Source organism: Pelophylax lessonae, assembly GCF_965119305.1.
Source record: "Pelophylax lessonae genome assembly, chromosome: 3".
Lineage (NCBI taxonomy): Eukaryota > Metazoa > Chordata > Amphibia > Anura > Ranidae > Pelophylax > Pelophylax lessonae.
The window spans coordinates 357,716,795-357,733,608 of NC_138770.1; the positions used below are offsets into that span (position 1 = coordinate 357,716,795).

At 43.4% G+C, this 16,814-nt stretch overlaps 1 pseudogene across 1 annotated transcript; it reads right to left on the reverse strand.

The window, feature by feature from the left end:
- Positions 1 to 3,912: 3,912 nt before the first annotated feature.
- On the reverse strand, positions 3,913 to 4,212 carry LOC309548900 (ATP synthase subunit epsilon, mitochondrial-like; annotated as a pseudogene). The gene has a single exon. The product of its transcript is annotated as an ATP synthase subunit epsilon, mitochondrial-like (transcript).
- Between the last annotated feature and the right edge of the window lie 12,602 nt (positions 4,213 to 16,814).

Genomic DNA, 16,814 nt, shown 5'->3' on the forward strand with positions numbered 1-16,814 from the left:
AAGGATCCTTTTGCACTCTGACAATAGGGGGGTGGTTTTTACTATAAATTGCCTGTCATCTCGTTCTCTACCTGTCATCTCTCTTTTGCGTTTTTTGGTACTGCAATGTTTACGTCTTAATATATGGTTGAAGGCTAAGTATATCCCAGGTTATTGTAATGACATTGCTGATTCCTTGTCTTGCCTTCAGTTCGACAGATTCCGAGTGTTGGCCCCTGGAGCAGATCCCCTTGGCCTGTCTTGCCCGTGCCACTTATGGAACTTGGTCTGACCAATGTTACTTCTGCTATTAGGAATTCTTTAGCTCCTTCCACTTGGGGCTCTTATGTTTCAGCGTGGAATTTATGGTCATCCTTCTGTTGGACAAGGGCCTACCTGGTTGGCCTTATTTTAAATATTAGAGCTGATTTTTTGTAATTTCAATCTGTTTTTCCCTTCTGAAGATTTATTTTTTCTGAAATCATTTCACGCTTGCGATGGTTTTCTGAAGATTGTGTATTTTTAGAGAAGAATCGAAAGCGTGTGAATAGGTCAATCTCTAAATTTATGAGCTCTATTGGTGAACTGTCTTTTAGACACTCTGACCTTGAGGGTCTTTTGGATGGGTTCTATAGATCTGATTTAATTCTTTTGTCAGATATTGCCATCTATATTTTCAATTTGGACCTCCAGTCTTGCATTGAGATGGCCATAGGCCTGGTGGTGGTGCCATGCTCTTCATTATGAGCATGGCTTGTGGGATGGTTTTGTTTATTCTAGTGGTGTAGTTTGAGCTTTTTGGCTGGACTACATGTATATAAGTTTTTGGTGATTAAATGGTTGGTTTGGGCTTTTTGGCCAAGCTAAAAAAATGTTTATTCCCACATGTTAAGTTACTTTATTTAATAAAAGGCTGCGGCCATTTGTATCAATGCAAGGCAGAGTGTTCTATGCATTTTTATTTAATTAAATTATAGTTAATTTTGATAATTTCGTCTAAATGGGTTCTGCCTACGACACCATAAAAATGAAGGGCAGGTCATAAAATGTACCTGCCATTCATACATGGGGACGTGGCATGACAGTTAATTATAAAAAAAAAAAAGAGAGAGTGAGAGGGAGATTTAGAATACATTTTATTGGTCATTAAGTCAGCAAGTCAATTGGTCAATTAAAGATCAAAATTAATTGGTTATTAAGTCAATAGTATAATTGGTCAGTAAGGATTGCTTACCTTGGATTGGTCAAAAATGTCAGAAGAAGCCACCTAAAGATTTAAAGTTCGTCTATAAAAGAAAGAGAAAAACCGTGACTTTAGTCAGTCAGCGGGAGCAGAAGAAAGAAGATTCGTCCCTCCCGCCCACTCCTTTTCTTTGTCGCGGTCTTTCTTTATGTGGGATGATTTTGTTTATTCTAGTGGTGTAGTTTGAGCTTTTTAGGTGGACTACATTTATATATGTTTTTGGTGATTAAATGGTTGGTTTGGGCTTTTTGGCCAAGCTAAAAAAATGTTTATTCCCACATGTTAAGTTACTTTATTTAATAATAAAGTAGTCACTAGCGTTGGCTTCATACAACGCCCCGCAACTTGGACATCTAAAACGGAAGTGATGTCAGCCACAAAAACCCGCAGGATATCCCGCGATAGACGGAAATGACGACATCATAATATGCGATGTTTACCGCGAGATCACGGGCCCCTCTTGGGTTATTTAAGGACACGCCGAGAGTCAGTCCGGAGAGTTATCTCTCCGAAGTCACCTCAGGACTGGTGTTCCTCGAAGCCTTTTACACGATAGTAAGTACCTTTCTAAGGACCTTTATTGTTACATTTACATTTGATCCTGGTTAAGGAGGTTCTTTCTCCCCTCCCTCCAGTCTATTAGGATACACGTGGTGGACGCCATTGCGGCTCTATCAAGGTACCATAGAATTGGATTCTGTCAGCCCTGGTGGATAGCGTGACTCCATGGTTTACTGCCTTTCCTACATTTAATGGTATTATATATTTTTTTCTACTCTACTGGAGACATTGATTATTTATTCTAGTCGATATCTATATATACATTGACATAGATGTATGTATTTTCTTTACATTCATCTTAGGCAAGTAATGGTGCATTTCTCACCAAGGATTTTGGAATATATTTTTATATATATCCCGAGGGACTATATATATGTATTGAATTGACGGAAACACCATAAATGATTCACCGCTATTGAGGTAAGGTACCCCAAACGAAATATGTCCGCCATATTTCATATGACGGTCATTAACATCTATGTATGGCTCAGTTTTCCTTTTCTTTTCCTAATATAGGACCTATCAAATTTTGGAGATACTTATATTATGGGATAACCAATTGGAACTTTCCAGGAACATTATCCCCCTTTTTTTACCTCAGGAAAAACCTTTTACTTTTCTTTTTCACATCCTTACTTGTGATAAATCATCGAATCAGGTGAATTGTTTGGAATACTTTTTTGCATAGTGCAGTTTCTGCACTCTACACTTTTGGTTTTCTGATCATTTACCATTGTTTCTAGGTTAAGGTCAATAATACACACACCTGACTCTAGCTCTCACCTTGGGGGAATTAAACATATCCCTATTGGGACAGGGTTGCTGGGCTTCCCCATTTCTTGCAGGTATGTGACCTCCTAATCAGTGGTATTCCATCTGGAAGTTTTTCTTTTCTCTTCCCTCCCTTCCCTTCCTTCCCTGCAATAAGTCTATTATCAAGTAGGAGGTATGTCTGAGAAATGTTGCTGCATTTCTTCAATACAAGTTTTATACTGCACCTGACCATGTGACTTATTGCTGTCGCAGCATGCTGTGCCCACCTACATGCTTGCAGGACATACTACCAGGAGTGTGCTAATGTGGGCGATTTCTGAGCTAGAGCAGAATTAAGGAAGCTTGCTAGCCTTAACCCCTCCCCATGCTTTTTTTTTTGACAATCCCTTGCCTAATAACCTTGTAAACAGAAAGAATAGAATTCCAGGATTTGCCTTATATTGAATTTTATTGGGTTTACATTGAAATTTGCAATTTCAGAGTTCACAGAACATCGAACCAACACTGATTCACCCATCGCTAGTAAACAGCCTATTTGTCTTTGGTAAATCAACCACATAGTGCAAAACTCTTGTCTGCTTTCTCGATATTCAAACAAATTTCTCTTACTCCTGTAAGGCCAGCCACACACCAAAGCATTGTGCCATTAGATGTATGCAAAAGGAACAGGTGTGTGGACCAATGCTAAACACTACCAGGAGGGTTGAAATGTACTTTTTATAGTAGTATTTCCACATGAAGCCTAGTGCATGCTTGCAAACAAGAAGTAGTATTTATCTGCAATATGACCAAATCTTAAGTTGTTGAAATGACAAACTATCACGTAGTAAGTTTACATTTTTGCAGTAACTTTGTTAGGTTGCTAAATACAGAACCTATTAGAAGCCAAATCAAAAAGTATTTTCCAGGATAAACAAGCACTTTGTAAACTACTTGATAGTTTAAACAATTTGAACATTTGTTCAGACTCACGTGAAAAGTGTTTGGCTGAAGCAAGCATTTTGATAGCTTGTGATGATTCCTACTTTCTTTGAAATCAGTATAGAGATAATATCATGCACAAAAATAAACAAAAATAAATTAATGAGCAGTTGAAACGGAACAGCTTTATATATTGGTTTGTGTCCAGATGGCTGTGGGGTATCTTCTTTTTTATCCATTAAAATGTATCTGACCACAACCCCCCCAAAGATGGTCTATGAAAACGCCCATTAAGGCGGGCAAAACGCGTCTACGCACTTCCTGTTGACAGCATACCACACAGCGTCACTTCCTCTATCTTGTGGAATGCAAGCCGGCTAGCGATCCCGGAAGTGGACGCATGCTACATTCTTATGTGGTTCTTTTTTTTTTTTTTTTTTTTTTACAAATAAAACAATCCATTTTATTTGGTCTTGTGGTTTAAATTAGAAATAACACATTTACAGATGTAGACAAATTCAGGAAACAACCCAAGGAAAATCCATTATTCTATCAGAGGTTCTGGTGTTCAGCATGGATCATTCTTTCTTCGGTTTGACGATCTTCACATTGGTAATAGCCGCCTTGTCTGCTTCTGCCTTGAACTGAGGCTTCAGTGCCGCCCTGACAGCCTAGGCACAGATCTGAGAGTAGCGTATGTAGCTGAGGCCGGCCTGTCTCCAGTACGCCACCATGGTTACACCGAGCGGTCGCCGTGCGCTGTGCTGACAGCTCTTATGTGGTTCTTATAACACTGTCTACCCTATTTACGCTTGTGAGTAGTTTTTTATATATTACACTTAATAAAAGTTGCTATGGGCTTCACTATGTTTGGCACCTTCCCTTCCTTTTGAATATTTAATCGAGAGGGACTATTAGTAAAGGTTGGAGGCTCGTCTGGTGACATACGGATCCATCCATCCTCAGGGCTGTGTTGGAGAGTCCATGGTTTTTAAGCCTTGATTACCTATAACACCTGGTGAGTGGATCCCCAAAACGGGCCGTTTGGAGCACTTTTGACCACAGTGTGGAGCACCTTAAGCACCTTTTGTCCAGCACCTCTTTTTGAAAGCATTAATGGACTTATAATTTTGGACTGCACTTTACTTTGCACTAAATCACTTTAACACTTAGCATTTTGTTCATTGCACTTTATATTGTGATATATATTCATTTTTATGGTCATATTTTAGCACAAAGCATTTTGCACTTCACATTGTGATATATATTAATTTTTATTGTCATATTTATCATCAAGTGCACTTTACATTGATCACTACTTGAGGATTACATTTAATTACTTTCCTGGTAGCGCTGTCATATAATATTTTCAACAATAAAAACCTGGCAGCGGTTGTATCCCTTTTACAGTTTATTCAGAACTAGAAAAATAGGTTTTTACTAGAGTTTCCCGTTAAAGTATTAACTAATTACAAAGTCAAGTCCATCATAGCTTCTCACAAACCATTAGGATCCTTTCACATGTCTAAACATTTTCCAAGTTATTGCATGCATTTATGTATATTTTAAATGTGCATGCATCTGCTTTTTGTGTATTTTTAAATCAAGTTTTGTTTTTATATTATACAAAGTGAATAGTGTTGAGCGAACACGGACTGTATTATTCGTGTTCGTACCGAATAATTGGATTTTTTGTACCCGAACACGGACACGGACACTTTACTGTATGTTCGGGTAAAAATCCGTGTTCGGTCGTTTTATTTCCGGGTTTTGCATGCTTTGGCGCTCTTTTCATGGCGGGCTTTCAACAGCCAATCAACAATCGTTTAACTGGTGTGCCTTAAGCCATCCCAGCCATGCCTGCAAATGTCTTAGTAGCTGTGATTGGCCGTCTGAAGCATGTGACCAAGTCTTTATAAGTTCGAGGCAGCCGCAGCGGCGTCATTATGCTGCTTATATCAGGGACAGAGCACACATCAACGTGCTGGCTGCTGATTAGGGAAAGATAGGCAGGAAAAAACCATTTGTGTCCGGATAGAATTGAGGGACAGGTCGGAGTGTTTAGGCAGGGCGAGTTGTAGGCATTTTAGGGATAGAGTCTGCTGAATTATAGGGTCAGTGTCTTCTACAAACTACAATCGATATTGCTGTGTGGGGGGTGGGGTGAATCTGCACTCAATCCTGATCTACGATCTCTTCTCAATCCTGTTAGGGACAGAGTCTGCTGAATTTTAGGGAAACTGTGTTCTACAAACTACAATCGATATTGCTGTGTGGTGTGGGATTGGAGATAGGCAGGTGTCAGTGATCCACATCCATTTTTCTGTGTGTGAGCTGCAGTGAACACAATCTTTTTGGGCTGCAGTGAACACAATCTTTTTGGGCTGCAGTGAACACAATCTTTTTGGGCTGCAGTGAACACAATCTTTTTGGGCTGCAGTGAACACAATCTTTTTGGGGTGCAGTGAACAAAATCTTTTTGGGGTGCAGTGAACACAATCCTTTTTGGTGTGCAGTGAACACAATCTTTGTGGGGTGCAGTGAACAAAATCCTTTGTGGGGTGCAGTGAACACAATCTTTTTGGGGTGCAGTGAACAAAATCCTTTTTGGGGTGCAGTGAACAACATCCTTTTTGGGGTGCAGTGAACACAATCTTTTTGGGGTGCAGTGAACAAAATCCTTTGTGGGGTGCAGTGAACACAATCTTTTTGGGGTGCAGTGAACACAATCTTTTTGGGGTGGAGTGAACAACATCCTTTTTGGGGTGCAGTGAACAAAATCCTTTTTGGGGTGCAGTGAACAAAATCATTTTTGGGGTGCAGTGAACACAATCTTTTTGGGGTGCAGTGAACACAATCTTTGTGGGGTGCAGTGAACACAATCTTTTTGGGGTGGAGTGAACAACATCCTTTTTGGGGTGCAGTGAACAACATCCTTTTTGGGGTGCAGTGAACACAATCTTTTTGGGGTGCAGTGAACACAATCTTTGTGGGGTACAGTGAACAGAATCTTTGTGGGGTGCAGTGAACACAATCTTTGGGGGGTACAGTGAACACAATCTTTTTGGGGTGCAGTGAACACAATCTTTGTGGGGTGCAGTGAACACAATCTTTTTGGGGTGGAGTGAACAAAATCATTTTTGGGGTGCAGTGAACAACATCCTTTTTGGGGTGCAGTGATCAAAATCCTTTTTGGGGTGCAGTGAACACAATCTTTTTGGGGTGCAGTGAACAAAATCCTTTGTGGGGTGCAGTGAACAGAATCTTTGTGGGGTGCAGTGAACACAATCTTTGGGGGGGTACAGTGAACACAATCTTTTTGGGGTGCAGTGAACACAATCTTTGTGGGGTACAGTGAACAGAATCTTTGTGGGGTGCAGTGAACACAATCTTTGGGGGGTACAGTGAACACAATCTTTTTGGGGTGCAGTGAACACAATCTTTGGGGGGTACAGTGAACACAATCTTTTTGGGGTGCAGTGAACACAATCTTTGTGGGGTGCAGTGAACACAATCTTTGGGGGGGTACAGTGAACACAATCTTTTTGGGGTGCAGTGAACAACATCCTTTTAGGGTGCAGTGAACACAATCTTTGTGGGGTGCAGTGAACAACATCCTTTTAGGGTGCAGTGAACACAATCTTTGTGGGGTACAGTGAACAGAATCTTTGTGGGGTGCAGTTAACACAATCTTTGGGGGGTACAGTGAACACAATCTTTGTGAGGTGCAGTGAACACAATCTTTGTGGGGTGCAGTGAACACAATCATTGTGGGGTGCAGTGAACTCAATCTTTGTGGGGTACAGTGAACACAATCTCATACTTCTGAAGATTTGAGGGTGCTGCCTGTTCCATACTCCCCCTACTCCTCATCTAGCCTTTTAGGGGTACAAACAATAGTAATTGGGGCCTAGTGTGGTTGTGTACGTGTGATATACATACACTTTTTTTGGATCATATTTTCTATTCCGCTATTTAATCAAAAACCTTTGGGGATCAGTTAAATTGGGGGATAGTCTGTGTTGGTACGTGTGAGAGAGATCCACCTTTCCAAGTTGTTGGGGTTCATCTCATACTTCTGAAGGTTTGAGGGTGCTGCCTGTTCCATACTCCCCCTACTCCTAGCCTTTTAGGGGTACAAACAATAGTAATTGGGGCCTAGTGTGGTTGTGTACGTGTGATATACATACACTTTTTTTGGATCATATTTTCTATTCCGCTATTTAATCAAAAACCTTTGGGGATCAGTTAAATTGGGGGATAGTCTGTGTTGGTACGTGTGAGAGAGATCCACCTTTCCAAGTTGTTGGGGTTCATCTCATACTTCTGAAGGTTTGAGGGTGCTGCCTGTTCCATACCCCCCCTACTCCTCATCTAGCCTTTTAGGGGTACAAACAATAGTAATTGGGGCCTAGTGTGGTTGTGTACGTGTGATATACATACCCTTTTTTTGGATCATATTTTCTATTCCGCTATTTAATCAAAAACCTTTGGGGATCAGTTAAATTGGGGGATAGTCTGTGTTGGTACGTGTGAGAGAGATCCACCTTTCCAAGTTGTTGGGGTTCATCTCATACTTCTGAAGGTTTGAGGGTGCTGCCTGTTCCATACCCCCCCTACTCCTCATCTAGCCTTTTAGGGGTACAAACAATAGTAATTGGGGCCTAGTGTGGTTGTGTACGTGTGATATACATACACTTTTTTTGGATCATATTTTCTATTCCGCTATTTAATCAAAAACCTTTGGGGATCAGTTAAATTGGGGGATAGTCTGTGTTGGTACGTGTGAGAGAGATCCACCTTTCCAAGTTTTTGGGGTTCATCTCATACTTCTGAAGATTTGAGGGTGCTGCCTGTTCCATACCCCCCCTACTCCTCATCTAGCCTTTTAGGGGTACAAACAATAGTAATTGGGGCCTAGTGTGGTTGTGTACGTGTGATATACATACACTTTTTTTGGATCATATTTTCTATTCCGCTATTTAATCAAAAACCTTTGGGGATCAGTTAAATTGGGGGATAGTCTGTGTTGGTACGTGTGAGAGAGATCCACCTTTCCAAGTTGTTGGGGTTCATCTCATACTTCTGAAGGTTTGAGGGTGCTGCCTGTTCCATACTCCCCCTACTCCTAGCCTTTTAGGGGTACAAACAATAGTAATTGGGGCCTAGTGTGGTTGTGTACGTGTGATATACATACACTTTTTTTGGATCATATTTTCTATTCCGCTATTTAATCAAAAACCTTTGGGGATCAGTTAAATTGGGGGATAGTCTGTGTTGGTACGTGTGAGAGAGATCCACCTTTCCAAGTTGTTGGGGTTCATCTCATACTTCTGAAGGTTTGAGGGTGCTGCCTGTTCCATACCCCCCCTACTCCTCATCTAGCCTTTTAGGGGTACAAACAATAGTAATTGGGGCCTAGTGTGGTTGTGTACGTGTGATATACATACACTTTTTTTGGATCATATTTTCTATTCCGCTATTTAATCAAAAACCTTTGGGGATCAGTTAAATTGGGGGATAGTCTGTGTTGGTACGTGTGAGAGAGATCCACCTTTCCAAGTTGTTGGGGTTCATCTCATACTTCTGAAGGTTTGAGGGTGCTGCCTGTTCCATACTCCCCCTACTCCTAGCCTTTTAGGGGTACAAACAATAGTAATTGGGGCCTAGTGTGGTTGTGTACGTGTGATATACATACACTTTTTTTGGATCATATTTTCTATTCCGCTATTTAATCAAAAACCTTTGGGGATCAGTTAAATTGGGGGATAGTCTGTGTTGGTACGTGTGAGAGAGATCCACCTTTCCAAGTTGTTGGGGTTCATCTCATACTTCTGAATGTTTGAGGGTGCTGCCTGTTCCATACCCCCCCTACTCCTCATCTAGCCTTTTAGGGGTACAAACAATAGTAATTGGGGCCTAGTGTGGTTGTGTACGTGTGATATACATACACTTTTTTTGGATCATATTTTCTATTCCGCTATTTAATCAAAAACCTTTGGGGATCAGTTAAATTGGGGGATAGTCTGTGTTGGTACGTGTGAGAGAGATCCACCTTTCCAAGTTGTTGGGGTTCATCTCATACTTCTGAAGGTTTGAGGGTGCTGCCTGTTCCATACCCCCCCTACTCCTCATCTAGCCTTTTAGGGGTACAAACAATAGTAATTGGGGCCTAGTGTGGTTGTGTACGTGTGATATACATACCCTTTTTTTGGATCATATTTTCTATTCCGCTATTTAATCAAAAACCTTTGGGGATCAGTTAAATTGGGGGATAGTCTGTGTTGGTACGTGTGAGAGAGATCCACCTTTCCAAGTTGTTGGGGTTCATCTCATACTTCTGAAGGTTTGAGGGTGCTGCCTGTTCCATACCCCCCCTACTCCTCATCTAGCCTTTTAGGGGTACAAACAATAGTAATTGGGGCCTAGTGTGGTTGTGTACGTGTGATATACATACACTTTTTTTGGATCATATTTTCTATTCCGCTATTTAATCAAAAACCTTTGGGGATCAGTTAAATTGGGGGATAGTCTGTGTTGGTACGTGTGAGAGAGATCCACCTTTCCAAGTTTTTGGGGTTCATCTCATACTTCTGAAGATTTGAGGGTGCTGCCTGTTCCATACCCCCCCTACTCCTCATCTAGCCTTTTAGGGGTACAAACAATAGTAATTGGGGCCTAGTGTGGTTGTGTACGTGTGATATACATACACTTTTTTTGGATCATATTTTCTATTCCGCTATTTAATCAAAAACCTTTGGGGATCAGTTAAATTGGGGGATAGTCTGTGTTGGTACGTGTGAGAGAGATCCACCTTTCCAAGTTTTTGGGGTTCATCTCATACTTCTGAAGATTTGAGGGTGCTGCCTGTTCCATACCCCCCCTACTCCTCATCTAGCCTTTTAGGGGTACAAACAATAGTAATTGGGGCCTAGTGTGGTTGTGTACGTGTGATATACATACACTTTTTTTGGATCATATTTTCTATTCCGCTATTTAATCAAAAACCTTTGGGGATCAGTTAAATTGGGGGATAGTCTGTGTTGGTATGTGTGAGAGAGATCCACCTTTCCAAGTTGTTGGGGTTCATCTCATACTTCTGAAGGTTTGAGGGTGCTGCCTGTTCCATACTCCCCCTACTCCTCATCTAGCCTTTTAGGGGTACAAACAATAGTAATTGGGGCCTAGTGTGGTTGTGTACGTGTGATATACATACACTTTTTTTGGATCATATTTTCTTTTCCGCTATTTAATCAAAAACCTTTGGGGATCAGTTAAATTGGGGGATAGTCTGTGTTGGTACGTGTGAGAGAGATCCACCTTTCCAAGTTGTTGGGGTTCATCTCATACTTCTGAAGGTTTGAGGGTGCTGCCTGTTCCATACTCCCCCTACTCCTAGCCTTTTAGGGGTACAAACAATAGTAATTGGGGCCTAGTGTGGTTGTGTACGTGTGATATACATACACTTTTTTTGGATCATATTTTCTATTCCGCTATTTAATCAAAAACCTTTGGGGATAAGTTAAATTGGGGGATAGTCTGTGTTGGTACGTGTGAGAGAGATCCACCTTTCCAAGTTGTTGGGGTTCATCTCATACTTCTGAAGGTTTGAGGGTGCTGCCTGTTCCATACTCCCCCTACTCCTAGCCTTTTAGGGGTACAAACAATAGTAATTGGGGCCTAGTGTGGTTGTGTACGTGTGATATACATACACTTTTTTTGGATCATATTTTCTATTCCGCTATTTAATCAAAAACCTTTGGGGATCAGTTAAATTGGGGGATAGTCTGTGTTGGTACGTGTGAGAGAGATCCACCTTTCCAAGTTTTTGGGGTTCATCTCATACTTCTGAAGATTTGAGGGTGCTGCCTGTTCCATACCCCCCCTACTCCTCATCTAGCCTTTTAGGGGTACAAACAATAGTAATTGGGGCCTAGTGTGGTTGTGTACGTGTGATATACATACACTTTTTTTGGATCATATTTTCTATTCCGCTATTTAATCAAAAACCTTTGGGGATCAGTTAAATTGGGGGATAGTCTGTGTTGGTACGTGTGAGAGAGATCCACCTTTCCAAGTTGTTGGGGTTCATCTCATACTTCTGAAGGTTTGAGGGTGCTGCCTGTTCCATACCCCCCTACTCCTCATCTAGCCTTTTAGGGGTACAAACAATAGTAATTGGGGCCTAGTGTGGTTGTGTACGTGTGATATACATACACTTTTTTTGGATCATATTTTCTATTCCACTATTTAATCAAAAACCTTTGGGGATCAGTTAAATTGGGGGATAGTCTGTGTTGGTACGTGTGAGAGAGATCCACCTTTCCAAGTTGTTGGGGTTCATCTCATACTTCTGAAGGTTTGAGGGTGCTGCCTGTTCCATACCCCCCCTACTCCTCATCTAGCCTTTTAGGGGTACAAACAATAGTAATTGGGGCCTAGTGTGGTTGTGTACGTGTGATATACATACACTTTTTTTGGATCATATTTTCTATTCCGCTATTTAATCAAAAACCTTTGGGGATCAGTTAAATTGGGGGATAGTCTGTGTTGGTACGTGTGAGAGAGATCCACCTTTCCAAGTTGTTGGGGTTCATCTCATACTTCTGAAGGTTTGAGGGTGCTGCCTGTTCCATACCCCCCCTACTCCTCATCTAGCCTTTTAGGGGTACAAACAATAGTAATTGGGGCCTAGTGTGGTTGTGTACGTGTGATATACATACACTTTTTTTGGATCATATTTTCTATTCCGCTATTTAATCAAAAACCTTTGGGGATCAGTTAAATTGGGGGATAGTCTGTGTTGGTACGTGTGAGAGAGATCCACCTTTCCAAGTTGTTGGGGTTCATCTCATACTTCTGAAGGTTTGAGGGTGCTGCCTGTTCCATACCCCCCCTACTCCTCATCTAGCCTTTTAGGGGTACAAACAATAGTAATTGGGGCCTAGTGTGGTTGTGTACGTGTGATATACATACACTTTTTTTGGATCATATTTTCTATTCCGCTATTTAATCAAAAACCTTTGGGGATCAGTTAAATTGGGGGATAGTCTGTGTTGGTACGTGTGAGAGAGATCCACCTTTCCAAGTTTTTGGGGTTCATCTCATACTTCTGAAGATTTGAGGGTGCTGCCTGTTCCATACCCCCCCTACTCCTCATCTAGCCTTTTAGGGGTACAAACAATAGTAATTGGGGCCTAGTGTGGTTGTGTACGTGTGATATACATACACTTTTTTTGGATCATATTTTCTATTCCGCTATTTAATCAAAAACCTTTGGGGATCAGTTAAATTGGGGGATAGTCTGTGTTGGTACGTGTGAGAGAGATCCACCTTTCCAAGTTTTTGGGGTTCATCTCATACTTCTGAAGATTTGAGGGTGCTGCCTGTTCCATACCCCCCCTACTCCTCATCTAGCCTTTTAGGGGTACAAACAATAGTAATTGGGGCCTAGTGTGGTTGTGTACGTGTGATATACATACACTTTTTTTGGATCATATTTTCTATTCCGCTATTTAATCAAAAACCTTTGGGGATCAGTTAAATTGGGGGATAGTCTGTGTTGGTACGTGTGAGAGAGATCCACCTTTCCAAGTTTTTGGGGTTCATCTCATACTTCTGAAGATTTGAGGGTGCTGCCTGTTCCATACTCCTCCTCCTACTGCTCAACCATCCTTTTAGGGGTACAAACAATAGTAGTTGGGGCCTAGTGTGGTGGTGTACGTGCGAGATACATACACTTTCTTTTTGATCATATTTTCTATTCCGCTATTCAATTAAAACCTTTGGGGATCAATTCAATTGCGAGATAGTCTGTGTCGGTACGTGTGAGATCCACCTTTCCAAGTTGTTGGGGTTCATCTCATACTTCTGAAGATTTGAGGGTGCTGCCTGTTCCATACTCCTGCTCCTACTGCTCAACCATCCTTTTAGGGGTACAAACAATAGTAATTGGGGCCTAGTGTGGTTGTGTACGTGCGAGATACATACACTTTTTTTGATCATATTTCCTATTCCGCTATTCAATAAAAACCTTTGAGGATCAATTGAATTGCGGGATAGTCTGTGTCGGTACGTGTGAGATCCACCTTTCCAAGTTTTTGGGGTTCATCTCATACTTCTGAAGATTTGAGGGTGCTGCCTGTTCCATACTCCTCCTCCTACTCCTCATCCATCCTTTTAGGGGTACAAACAATAGTAATTGGGGCCTAGTGTGGTTGTGTACGTGCGAGATACATACACTTTTTTTGATCATATTTCCTATTCCGCTATTCAATAAAAACCTTTGAGGATCAATTGAATTGCGGGATAGTCTGTGTCGGTACGTGTGAGATCCACCTTTCCAAGTTTTTGGGGTTCATCTCATACTTCTGAAGATTTGAGGGTGCTGCCTGTTCCATACTCCTCCTCCTACTCCTCATCCATCCTTTTAGGGGTACAAACAATAGTAATTGGGGCCTAGTGTGGTTGTGTACGTGCGAGATACATACACTTTTTTTGATCATATTTCCTATTCCGCTATTCAATAAAAACCTTTGAGGATCAATTGAATTGCGGGATAGTCTGTGTCGGTACGTGTGAGATCCACCTTTCCAAGTTTTTGGGGTTCATCTCATACTTCTGAAGATTTGAGGGTGCTGTCTGTTCCATACTCCTCCTACTCCTCATCCATCCTTTTAGGGGTAGAAACAATAGTAATTGGGGCCTAGTGTGGTTTTGTACGTGCGAGATACATACACTTTTTTGGATCATATTTCCTATTCCGCTATTCAATAAAAACCTTTCTAGGGCAAGATCTTAAATTACAGAAATATGAGGAGACCGTCAAATAAGGGCCGTGGCCTGGGTCGTGGTGCTGCTGGTAGAGCTCCTGTTGCAAGGAGAGGACGTGGTCGATCTGTGCCAGCTACACGCACAAGTGAAACACCTTCCTCAAGTGTGAGTAGGCGACAGAACCTGCATCAGTATTTGGTAGGGCATCAAACGCCCCTAGAAGTGATGAGGCCAGAACAAGTTGAGGCGATAGTAGATTGGTTTGCTGCTGACAGTGCCTCCAGTTCCTTCACATTGTCTCCCACCCAGTCTACTGCAGAAAGGTCAGAGTTGGCACCTGCAGCCAATGTCCAACCGTCTTTCATCTCACCCCCTTGCAAATCAGGCCAGCAGTCTGAGCCCCAAGCCATACAGCAGTCTCTTATTCTTTTTGAGGACTCTGTCAGCAGGGTTTCCCAGGGCCATCCACCTAGCCCTGCCCCAGAAGTGGAAGAGATTGAGTGCAGCGATGCCCAACCACTTATTTCTCAAGATGAGTACATGCAAGGATCATCGCAGCACGTCTCCGATGATGACGAAACGCAGGTGCCAACTGCTGCGGCGTTCAGCATTGTGGAGACCGACAAGGAGGGCAGGGGTGAAGACTGGGTGGAAGATGATGTGGAGGACGATGAGGTCCTCGACCCCACATGGAATGAACGTCATGCAGGTGACCTGAGTAGTTTGGAGGAAGAGGCGGTGGTCGCACAGAGCCACCAGCACAGCAGAAGAGGGAGCAGGGTGCAGAAGCGGAGCGGCCGTGCCCTAGACACTACGCCCGCTACTGCCCAACGCAGCAAGGGAACGAGCGCACCAAAGTCAGCTCAAAGGAGTTCTCTAGCGTGGAAGTTCTTTAGAAAATGTGCTGATGACAGGACACGAGTGGTTTGCACCCTGTGCAATCAGAGCTTGAAGCGAGGCATAAACCTTCTCAACCTGAGCACAACCTGCATGATCAGGCATCTAAGTGCAAAGCACGAGCTGCAGTGGAGTACACACCTTCAAAACCAAGAAACGTCTCTGGCTCATCCTGCTTCCTCTTCTGCTGCAGTCTCGGCCGCTCCAGCCACATCTGTAGTGATACCGGCACCTGCCACCCCGCAAACAGACGATCTGTCAGCAACACCACCACCTGGGTCACCAACAACCATCTCCACAATGTCCCGTGGAAGCGTTCAGCTTTCCATCTCCCAAACACTTGAGAGGAAGAGGAAGTACCCCCCTACCCACCCGCGATCCCTGGCCCTGAATGCCAGCATTTCAAAATTATTGGCCTTTGAAATGCTGTCATTCCGTCTGGTGGAGACGCACAGTTTTAAAAACCTTATGTCGGTGGCTGTCCCACAGTACGTCGTGCCCAGCCGCCACTACTTTTCCAGGCAAGCCATCCCTTCCCTGCACAACCAAGTGGGGTAAAATATCAGGTGTGCACTGCGCAACGCCATCTGTGCCAAGGTCCACCTAACTACGGATACGTGGACCAGTAAGCACGGTCAGGGGCGTTAACGGCACACTGGGTAAATGCAGTGGCGGATGGGCCTGAGGCGGATAGCAATTTGGCGCATGTCCTTCCACCACCGAGGATTGCAGGGCGCTTCAGTTTGCCTCCTGTTCCTAACTCCTCCTACTCCGCTTCCTCATCCTCTACCGCCTCCTCATCCGGACAGCGTAACACCTTCACCACCAACTTCAGCACGGCCAGGGGTAAACGACAGCAGGCAGTTTTACAACTTGCCTGTTTGGGGGACAAACCACACACCGCGCAGGAGTTGTGGAGGAGCATGGAACAGCAGACAAATGAGTGGTTGCTGCCAGCGAGCCTCAAGCCCGGCCTGGTGGTGTGCGATAACGGGCGAAATCTCATAGCAGCTCTGGGCCTAGCCGGTTTGACGCACATCCCTTGCCTGGCGCATGTGCTGAATTTGGTGGTGCAGAGGTTCCTTAAAAACTACCCCGATATGTCAGAGCTGCTGCAGAAAGTGCGGGCCGTTTGTGCGCACTTTCGGCGTTCTCACCCTGCTGCTGCTCGCCTGGCAGCGCTGCAGCGTAACTTCGGCCTTCCCGCTCACCGCCTCATATGTGACGTGCCCACAAGGTGGAACTCCACCTTGCACATGCTGGAAAGACTGTGCGAGCAGCAGCAGGCCATAGTGGAGTTTCAGCTGCAGCACGCACGCGTGAGTCGCTCTGCGGAACAGCACCACTTCACCACCAATAACTGGGCCTCCATGCGAGACCTGTGTGCCTTGTTGCGCTGTTTTGAGTACTCCACCAACATGGCCAGTGGCAATGACGCCGTTCTCAGCTTAACTATCCCACTTCTATGCCTCCTTGAAAAAACAATTCGGGCGATGATGGAAGAGGATGTGGCACAGGATGAGGAGGAGGAGGAGGATGAAGAGGTAACATTTCCAAGGCTTTCAGGGCAGTCATTCGCAAGGGGCTCCGAGGGTGGGTTCCTGCACACGCAAACGCCAGGGACGCAATTGTCCAGCAGGGGCACAGTTCTGGAGGATGAGGAGGA